Genomic DNA, 20,509 nt, shown 5'->3' with positions numbered 1-20,509 from the left:
GAGATGGAAGAACATAGACAATTTTTTTTTTATTATATATGTTGAATAAGGAAAAATTACAGAAACGAGGAAACTAATTAGATCCTTAGGGAGATTTAATTGTGAATATAAAAGGGGCAATGAAAGAAAGGAAGGATTGGGAGATATGTGGCAATGGCAAGATTTCTAATGGAGGATTTTGTTAAGTTGCTGTTTAAGGCACTTATGAATTATAAACAGAGGGAAGAAAGAAACCTTGTCATGTTTGTTGGTTGGAAAAAACAGTGGAACGTATTTTTATGTCATGTATGAGAGTGAAAAAGTTTGTGGAATGTATTTCAAAATTGTGGCAAGGTGAACACACAAAATAATTGGATACAATGTATGGAAATATATGAGAAAGAAGGAATGGATAGATGAGATAAAGTCGTTTTCTCATTTGTATGGTTTATGTGAAAAGCTAGGTTTGAAGAACTTGTATAAAAAGAAATGGGAATGAACAATATACTGAAAATTATAAAATTTTGGTTGTGGAAACAAAATGTTTTACTGATTTAAATGTTATGCTTATATTTGTAATATCGAGTTTTAAACAAGTGTTTTTAAAGAAAGAATCTCCGCTGTTTTCAGTAACTACAATGGGATATTTTCCATCCACCTGAGTATATATTAGCTCCAACAGATAGGACCTGTTTTTGACATCTCTTCTGAAAGGCACCATACTTGGGAATGTAATATGCCCCTTATGCTTTACTGCAGTGTCAGTAATGAAAAAAAATGAATTCAGCCACTCGTTATGGGAATAGAACCCACAGCCTTCTGATCTTCCAGCACTAAAGCAAGAGTGCCATCTCTTAGGCCATTGACATTGTGATATCTAAACTAAAAGAGAAGGACTGATTTATTAGCCATGATAATTCATAAGCAGGCTTTCTTTCTTTGTACTTGGCAATTCTGTCTATTTACATTTCCTTTTAGTAGAATACTGTAATAGATATTCTGAGCATTCCTTATCCTGGAAAACAGTGATATATGCATTGTTATGAAGACCTGGTTCAAGACCACTGACAGCACCTCATCAGTGCAGGGTTGCAACACTTGCCACTCATTGAGACCCATCACACTAGTTGAAGGAACTAAAAGCAGTGGTGTCTCCATATCTGCAGAAAAAAACACTTCAAGTTACAGGCTAGTTATACAAGATAACAGTCTGGCTCTACTGTATGTTCAACTTAACATTAAGAAGACCATCTTGTCACATCATAGTTAGCTGTAGGATATCCTCTATGTCACCTTCAGCCCTTAACTCCAACCTAACTAGTATGAGGTCCCTGTCCAATAAGCCGAATAGCATTCTCTTAGGGGACTTCAAGGACTCCTCCATTAACTGGGACACGTGTACATCCTCTGATGTATATGCCCAGAGGTTTCTAAACTTCATCAGTACAAACTCTCTGGACCAGATGGTCCACATCACAACCAGGGGAATAAAATCTTGGCCAAAAACACAAGTAAAATACCAGCGAAACAAAACCCAAAAATTCACTGGGAGTCCACCAATAAGAGGAATGTAGATGTTTAATGAAGAAGAACCAACAACAACCACGAACAAAGAAACAAATTTACGATATGTCTGAGACACCAGAGGCTGACCATGAAGAATTACCACGTAGTTCTCTGCAGGGAGAGCTTAGGAAAATGATCGGGCAACTTTCGCAGCTCATAGAACTACTGACTCCAGCATGCTCTGCACTTAGTACGTCTAATGTACCAGGCAACCAGGATGCAAGGAGAGCTGTTAGACCGAAGGTACACAAGGAAATGGTTGTCACGAATGCTCCAGCAGCTTTCCAGAGTATTTCTAAATCTAATGAGCTGTTGGATACACCATTACTATTTCGCACTCAAGAAGAAATGGACACCTCAGCTTCTACTAGCGAAGTGAATAATGCAAACGGCGATTTTCACGCTAAAGCATGTTCAGGTGACTCTAATGTTAATAAACTAACCGGAGTTTCTCTTTTGAAACCCCAATTGAATTTTAAAGAAATTATACAGAAAAATTATGTGTTTCCCACTTCTCATTCTAACAAAGTGGTTTATGGTAACACCAAAATGTCAACTTACAGAGAAAATTTGGATCAACTGTATTTTTTAATGGACAAATACAAGAGATTGGAGGTTGACAATGTATATTTAAATGAATGTTTAAAACACAAATTGTCCCAAAGGGACTGAGGGTATGCAAATACCCCAATAATGTTATGGATGGTACAGAATTTCATAAGAATTTGGTTAACATTTTTAATCAATGTGGCCTTGATGTTGTTAAGGCAATTAGGGATGAAAATGAAAGAATTAAACCTCTAATAATTAAAGATATGGAAAAGATTAATGAAAATATCCTTCAAGATTTATTATTTACTGTGGATGCTGAGAAAAATAAATACTTTGGTATTTTTTTCTCAGGTGGACAAGAATTGTAATGTTAATATATTAAGGAAGCAGGGGAAATTAGAGAGGGATTTAAAGGAGTACCAAGACGATGTTTCCTATCCTAAGCCTAGACATTTTCAGAGAGTTAAACCATATGAAACATTGTGACGTAGAACATATTAATCCTAACCAAGAATCTGATGAAATAGGCCATTCAGATGATGAAAATGTTAGGTTAGATCAAGATCTCCCTTTAGACCAAACTTTTCCACCTCTTCCCAGACGGTCGAACAGAATTCGGAACAAACCATTTGTACATTACAACTACAACCATTATGGTCAAAAAAGGGGGACGGACTGGTAGTAAATGCATTACAGCAAGATGGCATTGTCAATAATGACCCTATTTATTTTTATGATGGCTATAATATTTTCAATTATAGTTCAATTTCCATTAATATGGATCATTTTCACCTTTTTTCGAAAGGATTTAAATATATTCCTTCAAGGAAAGTCAACATCACAAGGGCCATTATAGATTTGAAAATGTTTATTAGGAAAAAGAATTTAAGTTTATTTTTTCAAAATCATACTCAGTTATCAGCAAACACATCTAATCTAAAAAAAGTAGTACATTTAATCCCCCTATTCATCCCCAGCTAAAAAAATCTTGAAGTTGTTATGGAAAAAGAAATTAGGAAACATACATTAAAACATAGGGTTTATTCCAACTTATCTAAGGAAGAGAATGTCTTACTAGATACACTTAAAAAGGATGATTCCATCAGGATTATGCAACCGGACAAGGGAGGGGGTACGGTTATTATGGATGTTATATTGTATGAATCCAAAATGAAACAAGAACTTGGTAACAGCTTGAAATACGAACTAGTTTCAGTGAACGAAGTTAATATAGCTAATTCTCGTATTTCATGTATGCTTAACGATTTATTACTGGAGGGTACTATAACTCTTGATGTATTTGATTTTTTACTCAACCACAAATCTAGGGTACCCTCAGTATTTGGTATTCCTAAGGTACACAAATGTCCTATTAACCCCCCTCTTCATCTGATAGTGGCTTCTGAAGGTTCCGTTACCTCACCACTTGCCATATTTGTAGATAACAAACTTAAAGAATTGTCCTGGAAAGGGCCTACTATTCTTAAAGACTCATGGGATTTTTTAAGATATGTACAATCTGAGTTATATCATGACAATCTACTTTTTATAACAATAGATGTCATAGATCTATTTGGCAGCATTCCACATGATATTGGTTTAAAATGGTTAGAGGAACATATGAATACTTTTGGTCAGTTTTCTCATAATGACTTTCTTGCCATAACAACTTTAATGGATATTATTTTACATAATAATTTTATGTACTACGAGGGTGAGTTTTACAAACAGGTTCAGGGGGTTGCTATGGGCGCTAACTGTGCCCCTACTTATGCTAATATTATTTTGTCCTGGTGGGAATTTAATTTTGTGCTAAATAGTGAATTCAAAGAATGTTGGACACTTTACAAACGTTTCCTAGATGACATCTGTATTTTTTGGATAGCAGGAGAAGCAAAGTTTTTTGAATTTTTATCATATTTAAAAGGAACCACTACTTTCTTGGATTTTACTCATGTAATTAATAAAACTGATCTTCACTATTTGGATGTTTGTATATCAAAGATTGATGGGAAATTTTCTTCCAAAATTTATAGAAAACCAACCTTTTCAAATTCCTACCTACATTTTACAAGTGGACACCCATTTTTTCAAAAAAAGAATTTGATAAAAGGGCAACTTGTCAGGGCAAGCAGGATGACATCAGAGGATGACATTTATAGCATAGAATGTGACAAAATTAGTAATATGTTTCTTGATCGAGGTTACCCGCTTTCCCTAATTCAAGCAATGAAAAAGGAAGTAAATGAAGGTAGAAAGGATAGGTTTTCTCCTATTTTGGGAAAAGTGTACAATAACGCTATAAATCCAGTACAGGACATCTTAACTGATAGTAACAAGCACGATACATTCATCCTGGATTATAATGGTGATTCTGGTATCATCAGGAATGTGGTCTCAAGAGAATGGTCAAAATTTCAGGACATTACTGATATTGAGATATTACGACATAGTCCTTTGAATTTTACTTATAGGAAAGACCTCAATTTCAAAAATTTATTTGAATCAAATAACCAATTTTATTCTGTAAATAAGGGTACGAAACTTGGTACATACAAATGTGGGGCTTGTTCCCAGTGTAGTTTTTTGTATAATGCATCTTACTTGGAATTAGCCAGTAGAAATAAGACATTGTATAGTAAATATTATGCTAATTGTCATACTTATGGTCTTGTGTATCTTGCTTTGTGTAAACTATGCCGGTCCTTTTACATAGGCAAGACGGAAAGGAAACTCAAAACCAGAATTTACGAGCACCATTATGAAATTAGCAAGCAAAATATGAATAATGCACTATACAGGCATTCTTTAAATTGCAGTGGAGCAAAGTATACATTTTTTGTTCTTGAAACAGTTGGCAAAGACGTGAGGGGTGGTATGTGGGAAACACGCCTGGAATATCGTGAACTATTCTGGCAAATATGGCTAGATGCATCTAGACCTCCAGGACTGAATGATATGGTTTCTTTAAAACCTGTCTTAAAACTAAGACAGGCTAAATTATAACTTGGATGTCACAAACCATATTATTTTAAATTATTATATTATATTATTTTATTTATATTAAAATACAATCATTTTAGAACATTAAATAGACATTCAACAGGTTTTAATTTTATTAAATTTTTATTATTATTGAGTTATATTAGCAGGTATAATACATATTTATATATATATATATATATATATATATATATATATATATATATATATACATTCATTTATTAAAAGAAATGTTTTTTGTTGTTTGCATATGAAATTATTGCAGCATTTTAGCAGAAGTTGTTGTTTTAAATGTTTCAAATGTCTATTATTCAATCAGTTCAATTAATTGCAGTCAATTAAATCACCATGACAACTAGTAGTTCCATCAGATGAAGTATATAAAGCTGTTGTAGTGATGTGTCTTGTATTCTGATGAAGGATTACGAAAACGCTATTTTACAAGTGAAGCGTTAAAATTGTTTCTTTGTTCGTAGTGGTTGTTGGTTCTTCTTCATTAAACATCTACGTTCCTCTTATTGGTGGACTCCCAGTGAATTTTTGGTTTTTGGAATAAAATCTTGGACTTGGTCCTCACCAATATAGGACAGCTCTGCTCTTTACCAGTTGTAATTCCCTCCCTAGTCAAACTGGACCACAAACCAGTTGCAGTCACCTTAAGACTCCAAGGCTGATCTACTCAATCTGAGTGATAACCTGGCTAAATTAAACATACCATCACAAATGACCCCACTGCTTATTCTGAATCCTGTACTGCCAAATTGTATGCATATGGGAATAGCTGCAGAGATGGATCTATCCCCCTCAGAAGCATATACAGTGCCAAATTCAAAAATATCCCCATGTGGTGGAACCCAGATATAAATAGGCTGTATAATAAAAGAAAAAAAACTCATTGCATGTTAAAAGAGGTGTAACTCTCAATATGCAAAAAAACATAAATAAATAATAATAATCTCTTGCTAAACTTCACAGGGAATTCCAGACTCTGACCAAATCAACCAAAGCCAGATATGAGGTAGAAATTGTCTCCCAGGGGAAAGACAACCACACAGCTTTCTTTAACTATGCTAGAAACCTTCAAAATGATGCCCACAACTGTGCAGATCTAATAATAGATGATATCACATACTCGGATGTAGAGGACAGAAACAGTCTACTAGTGGATTTAGCTGTAACCTCACTCCCCCCCTTCCTGTCTTCCTAGATATAATACTCACATTTATACCCCCCATATCTCCCATGAACAAGTCTTCACTGCACTATCCAAGGCTAAGAACACTGCTTCTATGGGGCAAGATAATGTACTGAGCTGCTTATTGGCAGCCTGAAACAGGACCTGTTAAACCCTCTACATCAGCTGTTCAATATCAGCCTGTAAATAAGCTTTGTGTCAGTTGAATGGAGAACAGTAGCTATCATACCCTTGCACAATGTTGAAGCATCAACAGATCCAGGAAGTTATAGACCCATAAGACTAATGAACTTCATCAATAAAGCTATGGAAAGGCTCATTGCAGAACTAATAAATGAGGACATAGGTAACATACAGTCTCTAGATTCAAGCCAAGTCAGATTTGTTCAGGACAGATCCTGCCTACTTAATCTGGCTGACTTCTTTGACATGATTACTGTAGCAATGGATGAGAGAAAATCACTGCTTATATATATACCTCACTCACAAAGGTATTCAGCACCATCCTGCACTCAGGTATTGTAGATAAACGATCACAGTTAAATGTTTTCCCCTGTGTAACTCACTGGGAGGCTAATTGGCTGACAAACAGAACTTAGGAAATTAGGGTGGGCTGCTCTACCTCCTCCAAAAGACCCGTTACTAGTGTTGTATCCCAGTGTTCAGTTCTTGAGACATTTTACTTTGGCATTTACTTCTCAAAGATAAAAGCTTTCATCAAGGGTTTATGGCTGGATAAGTTTGCAGATGACTGTAAACTTGGTGTCATCATAAACTCTCAAGAGGACACCAAGATCTTTCCAAGAGGGTCTTCCCCGATCCAGTAGCTGTTGTCAAAACCATGGATTAAAACTGAATGCCAAGAAATGTTTAATAGTATTCTTTGGCATGCAAGAAGTCCCCTATAGCTATTTCATACACATCACATCACTGAAAATTCATCCATTAGTTAGGGACATATCCACTATTGTACGGAAGTGCTTTTTCTTAGCAGTGTGTGGTGCCCACATCTAGGGATGCAATTATTCTCCTATATTTTGCTCTCATCAAGCTGATCATTGAGCATAATATCCCCTTTGATATGCACTTGTCCAAACATTTGACATACTTCAAACACCACGATGCATCAAGGGCCTAAATCATAAGTAATATGCAGACCATATCTAAGCCTTGTCCCTCTTTTTAGTGTCATACAGGCTGCTGAGAGGCAATCACAGCTTCATGCTCAGAGTCTCAGCAGACCCTATCCTGTCAGACCTACTGCACATTCACAAGTCTGATGGGGACATAAACACCTACTTGGGAGATCTAAATCTCTTTTTGCAACATAAATCAAACATGTTAGAGGTGCATATATATATATATATATATATATATATATATATATATATATACTAAGAACTGAACTTCATGACAATAAAAGCATTCAAAAAATAGTAAATCACACCAACAACTCTTGTAGAACTTTAGCACTTTCGTCTTATTTATTATCAAGACTTCTTCAGAAAGACATGTTTCATAAGTATGAGCAACCATTTTCACTTCCTTTATATACATTAGTTCTAGCAGGCCATTTAAATTAACAACAGTTCCTTCCCAATAGTAAAGTGTGAACAAGCAGGGTGCTGTGTGCATTTTCATTAACATTACAATCGCAGTTACATAAGGTAAATTAGTCAAACAGTAATAGCCTTGTGGTGCCGTGTGCATACTAAAAGGGATTGTGTGCAAAAAGGGATCGTGTGCAAAAAGGATTGTGTGCAAAAGGGACTGTGTGCAAAAAGGGATTGTGTACAAAAAAAATTTTGGTGGGAACCGGGAAGGATGACAGTCATGCTGTGATGATTCTAATATAAACACATTACTTATGAGTCTTTGCCTCCAAAGGTAAGTAAAGAGAGCGGAGGAAGATGGAGGAGTCAGGTAGAGTCCTACTATGCTTTGGTATCGGTGTGTGTGTAGAGTAATGTGTGGGTATGCCACCTGATGGGGGAGTGGGAGGAATGCGGTGTGGACTTGAGGGGGGGCTGGTAGTGAGCCGCCCATGACAAGGAGCATATGAATGACAGAGTGTCCCAGAAGACTGTCAGTGCGGATGGTACCAGCTGTGGGCTGGTTTGGATGGTATCACCCCTTGAATGGCTGCATGAAATAGTGAGACCGGGGGGTATAGTTGGTGCGGTCAGTGGGGGCTAGCCTGGTGATTGGGAGCATGTGTGTAGGGTTATGGGGGAGTCAAAAGTCAGAGAGAGAGAGAGGAAACACATTATATTCACTTGCACAGTTGTAAATCCATAAACACATTAAATCTACTTGCACAATTCTTCAAACCCTCTCTTGCACATTTTGTGCAAGTAGATTTAATGTGTTTATGGATTTACAACTGTGCAAGTGAATATAATGTGTTTCCTCTCTCTCTCTGACTTTTGACTCCCCCATAACCCTACACATGCTCCCAATCACCAGGCTAGCCCCACTGACCGCTAACTATACACCCCGGTCTCACTATTTCATGCAGCCATTCAAGGGGTGATACCATCCAAACCAGCCCACAGCTGGTACCATCCGCACTGACAGTCTTCTGGGACACTCTGTCATTCATATGCTCCTTGTCATGGGCGGCTCACTACCAGCCCCTCCTCAAGTCCACACCGCATTCCTCCCACTAAACCATCAGGTGGCATACCCACACATTACTCTACACACCGATACCAAAGCATAGTAGGACTCTCTACCTGACTCCTCCATCTTCATCCGTTCCCTTCTTTACTTACCTTTGGAGGCAAAGACTCATAAATAATGTGTTTATATTAGAATCATCACAGCATGACTGTCATCCTTCCCGGTTCCCACCAAAATTTTTTTTTTTGTTTTTGCACACAATCCCTTTTTGCACACAGTCCCTTTTTGCACACAGTCCCCTTTTTTGCACACGATCCCTTTTTGCACACAATCCCTTTTTGCACACAATCCCCTTTTTTGCACACGATCCCTTTTTGCACACAATCCCTTTTAGTATGCACACGGCACCACAAGGCTATTACTATTTGACTAATTTCCCTTATGTAACTGCGATTGTAATGTTAATGAAAATGCACACAGCACCCTGCTTGTTCACACTTTACTACTGGGAAGGAACTGTTGTTAATTTAAATGGCCTGCTAGAACTAATGTATATAAAAGAAGTGAAAATGGTTGCTCATACTTAAAGTCTTGATAATAAATAAGACGAAAGCGCTAAAGTTCTACAAGAGTTGTTGGTGTGATTTACTATTTTTTTGAATGCTTTTATTGTCACGAAGTTCAGTTCTTAGTTAAAATTTCTTCTCTTCGTTCAATTTTTTTGAGTGCGGTTAATTTTAGTTATATATATATATATATATATATATATATATATATATATATATATATATATCACGAGAATGCCACTGCTATGGAATTGTCTTCCTCTCCACATAAAGCAAAATACTACTCTTACAGACGTAATCTGGATGAGTGAATGGGTAACCACAAATTCACCCCTAGTCTAGCACCTTTGTCCCTCATTGATGGGGAACCTATAAATGTTTTGCTCGACTCTGGATTATTTATACTTAAAGGATAAAGGCTAAAAAAGTCATTGTAATATATGGGAAGGATTATAAAGATCCTCATGGATCAATAGCCTACCAAGTGCCTATGAACCTATGAACTTCTGAGTAAGATTTCACTTATTTAGTGGTATTTTGAGTGGAAGCATGCATATTTGGGGATAACCATTGGCAACTCTGTTTACAATCCAGCACAACCAGTAGTTGCCAGTTTTCTTTTCTGGTCATTTTGTTCTTTGAATCTTCATCACAAAGCCATGGTCACAAACATTCTGACCATAAATTGGAATCATTACGTGCCTTATGCATTACTTACTGTCTCCCTCACTGAGTCTTGCTGAAAGCAAAAGACGAGGGGAAACAATTTTATTCTGATAGCTCCAGTTTTTGGCCAAGGAACCCTTCTCTTAATACTGCAGCAATTGGCACACAGTTAATTATTTTTCACTGCCATTGCATCAAATTCTGTTGACCTTGCAGCAAGGAAAGGCCTTTCATCCCAGTCTGAAGTGTATCAGACTAACAACTTGAAGGATTTTTGTTTGTATCTTTCATTTATTTGTTTACTTTTGTTAACCAAGATAGCAGACTGATCTGAAAAGGACCCATTTCAGCCACAGACTGGGAGTTGGATTTATTTATTGTTTAGCCTGGTAAACCCAATACTCCCAAATCGCTCTTTTCAAGAGTGACAGTGGAATACTGTGGTGAAGTGAGTTGCCCACAGTTATACTGATACGTGGTGGCTGAAGGCATCAAACCCATAGCCTTAATTGTATTTGCTAAACTAGTAGACTGCAACAACAAGGTGTTGTACAACTAATAATAGCCACTTGATGTCCTTCAAGAAGGCATCTGCAGTCCTGACATATGGGTTGTCCTGCCTCAGGCAGCCCTTCGGTCGGCCAGATTCCAAAGTCTGGGTCCGGCGTCGGCTGATGTCGCCTCCTCCCCTACGTCAGAGCGGCTGGAGTATAAAGGCATCAGCCGACGCCATCTTCTTCAGTCTTTCTTGCCGCGCGGTGCCCGAAGCAGAAGCAGTTCGCAAGTGCCAGTCGGTCAGCTCCTGTGTTTTCAGTTACCGAAGTCATCTAAAAGCTAAGTACCCGTTAGAACATTTTTCTTGCCTCAGCCGATGTCAGAACAAATTGAGAAAGTTAATAATTGTTTGTCTTGTGGTAAACAAATACCTCATAAGGACTTTCATTCTTACTGCCTCCCTTGCCTGGGCCCAGACCACGATGTCCCGGCCTGTGCCGCCTGTGCTTGCTTTAATAAGCGCACTCTCAGGCGCCGGGCAGAGTTTGCCGAAGACTTTTTTGGCGAATCTTATGCTTAAAACATGCCGTCGGAACAACTGACAGCACAAACTACCAAAAAACGAAAGGACCGGGACCGACATCCTCGGCCCGCGTCTTCCACCGATATAATGCCCAAGCCCTCCGCGAGTGCTTCGGTCCCTTTGGAAGTGGTAATTCAACCGCTCCAGGCCGATGACACCGCGTTAACTCATCCCTCGGTCTCGGAGGCTACTCCGGTGCCGGTTGGTGATTTTCCTCCGGAAACCGAAGTTCTGGATCTACCCGACACCATTCCTGTGGACAAAGTTACCCCTGCACGTGGGGCAGCTAGGCCTCCTGTATCCATGTCAATCAAGGCCTTTGCACGTGCTAAGGCCACCAGCCAGGCCAAGGCCCATCCCAAGCCTGCTTCTCAGGCTCCTTCTTCTGACAAACAAATCATGTCTCTGGCTGCAGATCTTATTTCTCTTATTAGGGGTCTCAGCCTCACCCAGACAGAGGTTCTCTGCCGCCTGCAGAAAAAAGGCCTAGAACTGAGCAGGCAGAAAATGTTACAAAGAATTTGCATGTCTTTCCTTTTGTTCGCATGGGTTTTCACTGGGATCTCAGTGTCTTCCCCATCACATATATGGGAAGCTGAAATGGAAATTATCCAGATTCTGTAGGTGTATATACACTGTGCATTTGTCAGGAACCTGAATTGGTTAAAGTGTGTACTGAAAAATGGAAGGTAGAGATTTTCTGTTTGTATTATTGCTTTTTTCTTCTGTTTTTCAGGTTGTGCATTATTTGACCAAATCAGCTCTATTTCAAAGAGGAGTAAAGCCCTGAATACAACCAAGGTAACCTGGGATCAATTAGTGAATAGCTCCCCTATTCTGGGGTAAGAAAAGCCAACCCAGTCCTTTACTTTGCTGTCTCCCAGTGGAGGCTTAGATATACAGCAGACAACATTAAGGGTCATGGATGTGAATGCTCTACCAAACAATGTTATGCACTGCAGCTGTGGTCTGCACATGCAAGTGAGTGTGCATGGATCAGGTCACCAGCACTATAGGTATGACCATCAGACTGCCGTAGGGATGGGGGAAGTGTTAGGACTAAGCAAAACCAAATGGCTTCATTTCTCCTTTGCTCTTGTTTTTAGCGTCATGCATACAGATAATGACACTGTTATGCAAATTTCTGGTGAAAAATGTAAATCCCCACTGCATAATGTGTAGTGCAGTAATTTGATGTGCGAGTGGAATAAGTTAGTGATTGAACAATAGAGGAAGGTTGATGAGTGGCAGTCATGAGAGTGAAAAAAGATTATAAAGAAAAGTGCAGTACTTAACTAGAATCTTTGTTTCTGGAGTTTCATTGTTTCTTTTGTTAAATTCAGTTTGTGTGCCATTTCTGCTTGTTTGATAGTTTATATAGCTGTACATTTTCACACTTCTTTTAAGTAGTTTGTTATTGTTATCAGGCATTTTAGGCCTACAGTAGAAACCTTTACCCCAGATGGAGTCCTGAATTATAGCCTTTGATTCATAAAGAACGCTTTATAGTATATCCTTAAGAATGGGGTAGGGTCTCTTTGAGAATAAGTATATCTTTTATGTTAGGAATTCTTTCTACTGTTCCCTTTAAACATGCTATTTAACTGCCAAACAGGAGAATAGGAGGGTGAGAATTATCCATATATCTGATGTCCTTAGGTTATGTTATACATAAAAGATGAGAGCCATCAAATAGTCTGACCAGTATTGTATTACCTGTAGGAAAGAGAGTCAAGATGGATCAGCTACTGAGTGAATACTTTCTAAATGATGTGAAGCTGCATTACTTATGCATTTTTAATACTTCAATATTTTATTTTTAAAGAATAGCTAGTGGATTATATCTACAAATATTTAAGGACAAATAGATAATAAGCTTCTTTTGACAAGGAAGACACCTTTTATCTGATAAAATGACCACATTTTCTTGTCAGATTGTATTTTTCCTGCAGAGCTTCAGTAGTAAGCTGCTGCACAGTGGCCATCCTGAATGTAAATCATTTCATGTGAGTTCAAAATGTTTGTGCTATGTATGACTTTAGTTGTACTTTTTTTGTGCTGAGAAGGTATAGTAAGGCAATAGTCACTGCTGACAATTTATGGAATGAGTCTTCAGTTTGTGGAAGTAGTAGCTGCAGTAGGGAAATTGTCCTCACCCCCATGTTGAAATGACCTTGGGTTAATTTAATATGTATGTGACTGGACCCACTTACACAGAGCTGTAGCTAGCTATTCTTGTCATGCCCATATCTGACCGTCTCAAATTTAAGTTAAGAAGTCAAAAAAAAAACACTTCTCAATTTTGTAGTAAGCAGCTCCCATACTTTATACCACACACACTGAGTACTGTAGTTCTTCAGTTTTAAAGTCTGACTATTAATTAAATATTGTCATTCAGAAAATAATTCACTGAAAACAATTCTGAGGCAAATGCAGTAACAGAATTTTACATTGAAAACCAGTTAGGATTTACTAATTGTGTTCCCTAGTTCTTTGTGCCCCATTTGCCCCACCCAAGTCATGCCTCTGCACCTGCATGAAGGTGTGAAGGCAAAGCCTCACATGTGAATGAAAGTTTTTTTATTTTTTTTTTCACTTGTAGTATTAATTTTCACAGTTTGATCTTTCTTATTAATGTTGCCTGAATTCATGATGGAATTATTTGAACAGAGTTGATGCTCATGTCAGCTGATAAACCCTGACCTATCCCACTTTTCTCCATTAAGCTGATCTTTCCCTCTGTATAAATCTACATATTTGCAGAATGCATTAGAATAAATATGATTCTTTTTCCTTTCATATCCATGTTTATTATTCAAAACAGATAAATGCATATTTAATAGGTTCATTGGTAAGTACTAGACTAGCTGCTCTTGTAGGCCATTTTAGACCTTGCTAATTCCCCTTTTTGTGCTCAAATTAACCTATCCATTGGGTTAGAGATTGCCTTTATATATCTTATGGTCAATAATTATATACTACCCCTCATAAGAATAACTAGGGTCATACCATAGTTAATTTGAGAGGACACATGCACGGGATAAAGCATGCATGTGTCCTTTCAAATTATCTGTGGTATGAGGGGAATACATTCATGGGACAAAGCATTTAGGAGCTGCCACTGTCCATTTGTAGTTCTGGGGCAGTGCTGGGGTAAATTTTCTGTTTTCCATCCATAGATTCAAGTTGAGCTTGAATAATGGATAGGGATGAACTTTGTTTTATGAGGATGGGGATTCTGTTTCAGAGCAGCAGTATCCTCTGGGAGATATGCTACATTCTGTTGATGTTGCAAAAGAGGTTTAGATCCCAAGACATAGTATTTCTGATGCCATTTGACTTGCTGATCTGCAGCAAATCCATCAGCATAAGGTCATAGGATTCCTTGTATGCCAGACACAGGCGTCCATGTAGGGCATGTTGTTTAGGCCTTGTATATGGAATCATGTATTGTAAGATATTTCTCTGAACATTCCATTTGTTGCATGTGTCTAAACAGATGCCTGCCAAAGGGAGCATTATATTCAATTATTGGCCTAATAAGGGCTGAGTAGAGGGTGACAATGACATCCCTAGATCTAGACACAATCCCTTTGTTTATAAGCTGTGCAGTATTGAAGGACTTTATACGTAGAGTATGTTGTTGTGTCTTTCGGCTTTTCCCGGTTAGGGGTCGCCACTGCGGAACTCCGGTCCGCTAATGATTGGCAGTAGATTTTTATGTGCCGAGTTGCCTAGAGTATAATTACTCTAATTTCATGATGTTATGTGATCCTATCTCGCCTACATTCTGACTGATGGGTTCGGAGCCGATCACTCGGCTCCGACTCGGCACGCTTATGCCAAAGAGCGAAGTCTCTTATTGGCTGAGCTTACTATATCCCAGGATGCACCACTACCAGTCCCCCAGATCTCGTTTGCCGCTAACTAGCAAAGACGTGGTCTCGAGCTGGCTGAGCTAAGTAGTGTTTTTCACTAACTTTTTCTGTCAGGAATTTCCTATTTCTATAACAAAAAGCTGTTTTAACAGCTACTCCGTACTTTTTGTGTGTTTGACTAGTATTTTTTGTGGAGAATTTTGTGTGTGATTGTGTGTTTGTTCTGACTAGAGGCCCCCTTAAACTGAAGGGCCTTTCCCTGTCAGTCAATTTCTTGTCAAATCCTTAGGGGTTTTTTTAGGATCCCCTTTAGTTATTGTTTCTGTAGTTGTCGGATTGTCAATCTTAATCGGCAACCGTAAGTTAATCATTGTAGTGACAGTCTTTTAAAAAAAAAAAAAAAAAAACAGAACAGTGTGTTTTTCTGTATAGAGTTTCTGAATTTGTTGCTATAATGTCTCAGGCTCCTAGGCCTTCGGGCTTTAAGAAGTGCACTAAGTGCAGTTTTAAAATGTCGATCACAGATGACCACTCTCTCTGTGTATATTGTTTGGGCGCCAAACATTTGCAGGAGTCCTGCAGCGTGTGTTACGCGTTTTCCTCGAGGGTCTTCCAAGAGAGGAAAAATAAACTTATTTTGAAAGGCCTTATAAAACCCTCCTTTGAAGAAGCTTTAGCGTCCTCTCCTTCTCCTGCTAAAAAGAAAAGGGCGTCGGCTCCGACCAGTCCGTCGGACCCGACCGCCAAAAGACATAGGCAGGCTTCTCCTTCGGCTCCACGGACTTCGGAGCCGAGGGTGGAACGGTCTGCCTCGATGCCTCCAGTCTCGACTCCTCTGGGTTCGGAGCCGACGGCTGGGGCATCGAGAGGCGGGTCACCTTCATCGGCTCCACTGATCTCGGAGCCGATGAAGGTTGTCCGCTCAGACACTTCCTCCTCGGCGCCGAAGTCCTCTTCGGCACCGATGGAAATTGGCTTGTGCATTCCTTCGGCGCCGATAGTTATCGAGTCGCCTCGGAGCCGGTCCCCTAGTCCCTTGGAGCCGTTGGAGAGACCTACTCGAACCCGTTCGGTCTCCTCCAGGTCATCGAGGATGTCAGATTCGGACATAGACAGGGTGCTCCAAAGACTGTTCCAGTCCCCAGTCTTTCAAAAATTTGTTTCGGCTCCAACCCAATTGGCTTCGGAGCCGATAGCCCACTCCATTGCCATTCCTCCTCCGACCGCTTCGGCTCCGTCGGAGCAGGTGCTGGTGGAGCCGGTGGAGATCCTAGGGTCGGCTCCGACCCTTACTCCAACCCCGGCCTTCGGGTCCGAGTTTAGCACACGGACTTCTTCGGCCGGACCCGGGGGTGACGTTTCGGGACCAATGCTGTCGGTTCCGAGCCTCCCTCTCGGTGCTTCGGCCGCGGGACTTCCGTCTGCTATCATGGCTCTGGGGACCGGACACTCCCAGGATTCTGGGGGTCCGGCTTTCAGAGCTATGAGGAGTGCCTTGGCCAAGTCTTCTTCGGCCATCTCTACGGCTTTACCGGCACCTTCCCTGGGCATGGAGACTGGGTCTTTGGCAGTTCCCCTGTCTCTAGGCAGCGGAGCCCCGGGCTCTGAGGTTACCCCCACTGGGGGTTCCCCTCCTCCTGAGGGTTCTTCAGAGTTGTCTTCGGAAGAGCCCCCAAGGAAGAGATCGTGCAAGAGGAAGCACGTGGACTCCCCCGACGTGTCTCTTACATCGGACACTGATCTTGATGATGCGGAGGGGTCCCCAAAGTCGTCCTCGGATGATGTCTCATTTGCAGACATTCTAGAAATCCTTAAGCAACGAGGCAGCTGGAATTCCAAACCCTCCTCCATTGATGAGTCAGTGTTTCTCAAGGCCTTCGGGGCTCAGCCCTCCGCCTCCTGGGTGTCTCCGCCCTTCGACGAGCTCCTGGATTTGGTTTGTCGGAGGGTGTGGGAACATCCAGATACTGTGGAACCAGTGCCTTCTCGCCCTAACAAATTTTTGTCTGCCCCACCCGAGAAGGAGTTCTTGACGAAAGGCGTGGCTGTAGATGCCATGGTGGTGGCATCTGCTACCCAGCAGGACATGGCAGAGGCTTCAACGTCCGTCCATCCTCCTAATAAGGAGTCTAGGAGCATGGACCGTGCGGAAGCGCACCCTGACTTCAGCGGCCTTTACTCTGAGGTCCCTGAATTATTTGGCACATTTCACCAGACTACAGAGGGATCTGGTCAAGGAGCTCTCAGACTCCCTCTCAGGTAACCTACCTGAGCAGCTAGCCCAGTCGGTTAGCTCTCAGTTGGCTATCCTTACCTCGATTTCTAACTCGTCCATGAGGCTCATTTCATATGCGGCCGAAGGGGCGGCAGAGCGCAGGCACAGGCGTGGCTCTCACGGAGACAAGCCTGGCTCCGTTGTGTCATTTGCGGAGGCCTTCAAGTCTTCCTTTGCCGACGCTCCCTTTGATGGGTCCTCTTTGTTTAGACCCAAGGTAAAAGACACTCTTACCTGCTGTGAGCAAGAGGGAAAGACTTTATCTGCCGAGGGAGCACGTTATTCCACTCCCTTCGGCCTTATCCCAAGGCTAAAAGAGGAGGGAAGATGTGGTTCCGCAAATCACAGAAATTCTTTTCCCAACAGCAGGAAGATTCCCCTTCCAGAGGCAGAGGACGGGGAAATTATTCTGGGAGACGCCGTCCCAGAGGCGGCAGAGGCCCCCGCAACAATGGAGACTGCGAGTCCTTTCGTGGCTCTTCAGCCTCCCACACTCCATGAGGGTTTGCCCGGCTGTGCTGCTCTGGAGCCAGTCGGGTGCCGTTTTGCCAAGCACCTAAAAGCCTGGGAGTCTATTACTCAGGACAGATGGGTGCTTCGGATTATTGCCGGAGGTTACACCATCCCCTTCACACACTCACCCCCACCGTCCAAAAAAATCCCGGACCCACCACCCAGTCAAAGGGAAATTGCAGCCGTAGAAGCTTCAAAGCTGCTAGAAAAAGGAGTCATCCAACCGGTCCCCACAGACCAGATCGGATCTGGAAACTACTCAAGGTTCTTTTTAGTGCCAAAAAAGACAAGGGATCTGAGACCCATTTTGGATCTCAGAAAACTAAACCAGTCCGTCACGAAGTCCAAATTCCGAATGGTCACTTTACAATCCATTCTCCCATTGTTGGAGAAAAATGTTTGGATCTGCTCCATAGATCTCAAGGACGCTTATTATCACATACCGGTACATCAGGCATCCAGGAGGTATCTGCGCTTCAGCCTGGGAGACAGTCATTTCCAATTTTGTGCTCTGCCCTTTGGTCTCACCACAGCCCCCAGGGTGTTCACCAAGTGTTTGGCAGTAGTGACTGCTCACCTGAGGAGTCTCGGATTCCAAGTGTTTCCCTATCTGGACGACTGGCTCCTGACTGCCACCACCAGGCATCTACTACTAGAGAACCTACAAGCCACCATCTCCCTGGGAGCTTCCCTGGGAATTACATTCAACTGGTCAAAGTCTGTCTTGCTGCCTTCTCAGCGCATAAGATTCATAGGAGCAGAGATAGACTCAAAATTGATGCATTTTCCTTCCTACCGAAAGGATACAAACATTACAAGGTCAAGTCCGAGCCCTGCTTCTAAGATCCAAAGCCCCAGCCAGGTTGGTCCTGCAACTTTTAGGTTCAATGTCTGCCACGGTTCTCCTAGTTCTGCTGGCAAGATTGCACATGAGGATTCTTCAGTGGCTGTTATCGACACAATGGTCCTTTCAGGATCTCCCCCTCAATCATCACATACTGATTACAGAAACGTGCAAACAGGACCTCCGCTGGTGGCTTCTGCCATCCAATCTGAATCAGGGAAGACCTTTTGTTATGCCCCCTCCGGTAGCCACCTTGACGACGGATGCCTCCCAGACGGGTGGGGGGCATTGTCTGGGCAGGTCAGTTCAGGGATCTTGGCTTCCAAACGAAACGTTTCTCCATATCAATGTGTTGGAAATGAGGGCTGTACTTCTGTCCCTACAAGCCCTCCACAACTTTCTCCCTCAAGGCATTATCGCTATCCACACAGACAACATGTCGGTGGTCTGGTATCTAAACAAACAGGGGGGGCCCAGTTCTTACCCCTTTTGCAGAGAGGCCATGAGGGTGTGGGAATGGGCAGTGGCTACCAACCGCTTCCTGGTAGCGACCCACATTCCAGGAAAATCCAATGTATTGGCAGACAGACTGAGCAGGACTATTCTTTCTCCTCACGAGTTGTCCCTGAACGAAGCTGTAGCAGCTCAGATTTTCAAAGATGGGGACTCCGTGCTGCGACCTGTTTGCAACACCACAGAACACGAAGTGCAAAAGGTTCTTTTCCTTGACCCCATGTCAAGGGGAAGCAGCTACGGATGCTCTAGTCCAACCTTGGCCAACAGGACTGCTTTACGCTTTCCCTCCGGTTCCACTCCTTCCCAAAGTCATCCAGAAAGCTTCCCAATTGGGGTCCACAATGATTCTAATTGCTCCGTACTGGCCTCGTCAGATATGGTTCCCCTACCTACAGAAATATGCTCTGGACGGTCCTTGGTTTTTGGATCTAACCCCGGACCTTCTGATTCATCAGTCGGGACAACAGCACCAGTCCCTTCACACTTTGAAATTAGCAGCTTGGCTCCTCCACTTCCGACTTTAGTCAGAAATCACACCCTGGACCCTGAAGTTATTCACATTTTATCTTCAGCCCACAAACCCACCACTAAGAAATTGTATTACAGTAAGTGGAAGAGGTTTGCTATCTGGGCTCAACTCAGAGGCTTAGACCCTATTACTGCCCCGATACCAGAGGTCTTGAAATTTTAACATCCTTGTTTAATCAAGGATCTTCAGTCTCTACTATTAAGGTCCAACTAGCAGCTATCTCCAAATTTCACGAATCCATAGACCCACCGTTGATGAGTAGCAGATTATGTAAAACTTTCTTGAAAGGTGCTGTGCTTTTAAGACCCCCAGTTTTTCATCCTGCGCCCGTGGGATCTTGATTTGGTACTTAGTGCCTTAACATCTCCTCCTTTGAACCGGCTGCTACATGTGAGTTGAAATATCTGTCTTGGAAAACTGCCTTCTTAATTGCAATTACCTCTGCAAGAAGAGTTTCAGAACTTCAAGCCCTATCTATCAAACCACCGTACTTGATTTTTCACAAGGATAGAGTATCACTTAGGCCTAACCCATCCTTTGTTCCAAAAGTTTGTTCTAATCTCTGTCTCCAACAATCTCTAGAACTACCAGTTTTCTTTCCAAAATTTTCAAACAAAGCGGAATACACCTTGCATAAGTTGGATGTTCACAGGCAATTGCGCTTCTATCTAGACAGGACTCAACAGATTCGAAAGACAGACCAATTGTTTGTGTCCTTTTCAGATAA

This window comes from Protopterus annectens, chromosome 5.part0 (assembly GCF_019279795.1).
Source record: "Protopterus annectens isolate FY-2018-M chromosome 5.part0, PAN1.0, whole genome shotgun sequence".
In the NCBI taxonomy this organism is placed as follows: domain Eukaryota; kingdom Metazoa; phylum Chordata; order Ceratodontiformes; family Protopteridae; genus Protopterus; species Protopterus annectens.
This window is presented reverse-complemented; position numbering follows the sequence as displayed.